Here is a 3500-nt window from a genome sequence, read left to right as displayed (position 1 = left end):
ATATCCTACCACCTACAAAATACTTGGTTAACAGATCCATCTACATCCTCATGTGGGTAATGTCCTGGTTACGCTCCTCTTCCTTTCGCCTTTTCTCTACTGACATCTCAAATAGAAACCTAAAACCTATTATATCAGTGTCTCTAGTGTACCAATCTCTGTTATTCTTTGCTATATGATTTAGAATTGTTGTGGTTTCTTGAAATATCTTGTACATGAATGAACCACCACAATCTACATCCATGACTTACTTGGTCATAAAATTGCAAGACTTGTAGAATTTTCCTTCAAGTGCTCATCAGTTAGGTTATGATTTGGACACTGCTTTAGCTTCTGTCTGAATCTCTCCCAAGTTTCATGCACTAATTTAGTAGGTAGCTACTTGTGAGAACCAATCTCATCCTTGATTTGCAGTTCTTGGATAGTGGGAAAAACTGTAACTACCCTCAAGGTCATTCTCATCTTTTCCAACCTTTTCAATATTTAGAGCTTTTTTGTAGTGATCCTAAGATATTTATAACTTGCTGGCACTGATAATTCTGTCGTCTAGTCATTTATTTGGGTTTTATGCCCATTTTCATATTTTGGAGCTCTTAGAGTTTGAACGATTGACAATGGTCAAAACTCCAGCAAAACGACCTCAGAATGGAATTGTAATTGTTCTTGGAATGGTTATTTTATGCTAGTAGCATGCTCGGCTCCAGTCTTTGAGTCTATAAATATTTTAACCTTTAAGCTTTAGCTGAGGGTTGACTTTGGTCAATATTCTTGGTAAATGCACTCGGATTGAAATTTCTTCAATATAATTTGCTCTGGAATATTCCCTTCGTGCAGTTCCTGAGACTTCCAATCTCATTTTGAGACTTCTTCTAGATTTGGAAAAAATAACACAATGATGTAGGACCCATTTGTTGTCGAGACGACCTCGGTTGGAAATTTTGACTATGCCATTGAGTTTGAAACATCAAATTTAGTAGGGTAGCATAGTTTGTTTGAGCACACGGGATTTTGAATGAATCTCCGATACCCCATCAAGGTATTTTCCAACTCCTAGTTCAGCTGGTGCAGCCCTTGTTTATGGACCTTTGATTTGGTCTCCGCATTTGCAAACCTAATCCCATATTTGCAGAGAAGAAGGAACTTTCCCTCCACATTCACGGACTTGGTCCCCATTTTTGTGGAGGTTAGGGAGTTTTTCCTCCGTGTTCGCGGACCTGGTATCCACGCTTGTGGATAAGAAGGATCCTTCCCTTTGCTTTTGCGAACTTGGTCATCGCGTTCATAGAGGTTTGATGGTTGGTCTTTAATTTAAGACCAACAACCATTTTCAACCTCGACCCCCATTGCGTCTTTTGCAATTTTTACAGCTATAAAGCTCCAAATTGAGTGATTCCAAGTGAACATATTTGTATTGATCATGGCTACATGTTGTTGTGTTTTGGAGAGAATGCAAGGTAATGGTTTGAGGTAATTTCTGCTTCAAAGGGGCTTCCCTAGCTTAGTTTTATGCTTTAATGGTGATATATTATGTTGGGTTATTTTTTTATTATTTTGAGAATCGATTTGTGCCCTATTTAGGGTACAAGCTCAATATCTCATTTAGAATATTTTCACAGAGTTATTTTTGAGATTCCTATTGCAGGTCCCATAATCCCATTTTGACCTAATTTTGGATATGTCTCCAAAAAATATGATTTTGGTGTCAATATTCTTATTGATGAGGTGATCAACATTTTGATAGCATAGAAGTCAAGTTGTTTTCGGAGTGAAGCACTATCAGAAAGTGGACTTGGAGCGTGCGTGTTCGACTTAAAGGTAGGCTAAAATCTCCTTTATTTTGATTGAGTTTAATGAGGTATTATTTATTATAAATATCTTATAGTTTGGATTGTATGTGATGGGTTAGACTCGATTCCTAGTTTCTTATCTTTTTATCTGGTATGAGCTTTAGGCTATGTTGCCTTTATGAGACTTCTAGTCTAGTTGATAACATTATTGCTTATGCCTTAGTTTGGCCATGGTTAACCTATTTTTAGGTGGCTTGTTTGATGCTTATGGTGTTTGGTGGAATTATTCCTTAGAATTGAGTGTGGGGTTGATCCTTAGTTTTTGTAGTTGTTGTTAGCGGGAATTTTTGAGACTGAGTGCTCTTCAGTATCGTAGCACCTATTTTGGAGCCTTGGTGTAGTGGTTTTCTCCTAGTTAGGCTTGTGAATTACTGTTAGACCCCATCTCTGGATTTAGAGCTAGAATCCTCTATGCTTCTTTTTTGCCGTTTGGCAGGCTAGGTGTGTTTATAATCTCGAGGTTGTATTGCTAGTTGGATCTAAAGCTATTGATTGACTAGCTTAGTACATATTTCCTTATTTCCTCCTCCTTATTACTCATTTAGGATTGAGTTCCCTTTTGGGCTTTGTTGTTGAGTTAGGGGAGTAGATTCGATCCCTAGGCCTTGGTTAGAGGTTGATTGCATGTGCTAGTTCTATTTCTATGATCTAGAGGGTAAGGTGCTTGTGGTGTCATTATTGTATGTGATTGTGCGTATTGTTTGGGTGCTGGTGATGGCATGCATTGCATTAGATCATTATTTTCTCATGGATGTAGTTAACCTCGGTGCATGCATTAGTTCTTGGCATTGATTTGAGAAAACTGAGTTGTAACCCAACTATTTTATAGTGATTTTTGAAATGAGGTCATAATACCTTTATTACTACTATTTTCAACTTAATGGACATCGAGGATGCACTCATTTAATAATATTAGATCCAGGCATTAAGGATGTGCTTATTTTATTATTTTGGTTTGGTCGGAGGGAGTTCCCGACCCAATCTATATAAATTTGACTATTTATCTCCGGTCACCACGACAGATCTAATTTTTGATGATCGGACATATAAATTAATACATATCTATATTGATATAAGACTTGGATGGGGGCCAGACAGGTATATAGGGGCATTTTCGAGTCCCCTATGGCAATCCAGGAAGGCGCATGGGTCCTACTTCCTGGCCAGGACTGGAATTAGGTGTATATATCTTAGTATGAGGCACTTGGCATTGATGATACTACTACTTTTTCTGCATGACTTTTATTCATATATGCATTGCCTATCACCACCATAGTTGTTTGTACCTTTCGATAATACAGGACGTATTATGGGTTTACCTATTTGTGAGTAAACCACCTGGGCACAGAGGCTTAGAAGGTATTGTTTGGCTTTTTAAGAACTTGTTGTACTATAAAGTGTGGTCTATTGTTTCAAGGTAGTTACTGTCGTTGTTCATATTTATTTAACCTTTTGTACAGGAATTTAGTTGATGCGGTCTTTTGGGCCTTTATGTGATATCTGTGTTTACTTTTGTTAGTAGGTTTTCACTTCGTAGTCCTCTTTCATAGCATGTTGTTGTGTTGGCGCCACCAGGTACATCCTTTGGTTCCCCGTTTTGTTTCTTATATTCTCCGTTTCTTGTATTAGATGTTCCTTATTGCATGCTTCCGT

Source organism: Solanum dulcamara, chromosome 9, assembly GCF_947179165.1.
Source record: "Solanum dulcamara chromosome 9, daSolDulc1.2, whole genome shotgun sequence".
Lineage (NCBI taxonomy): Eukaryota > Viridiplantae > Streptophyta > Magnoliopsida > Solanales > Solanaceae > Solanum > Solanum dulcamara.
This window is presented reverse-complemented; position numbering follows the sequence as displayed.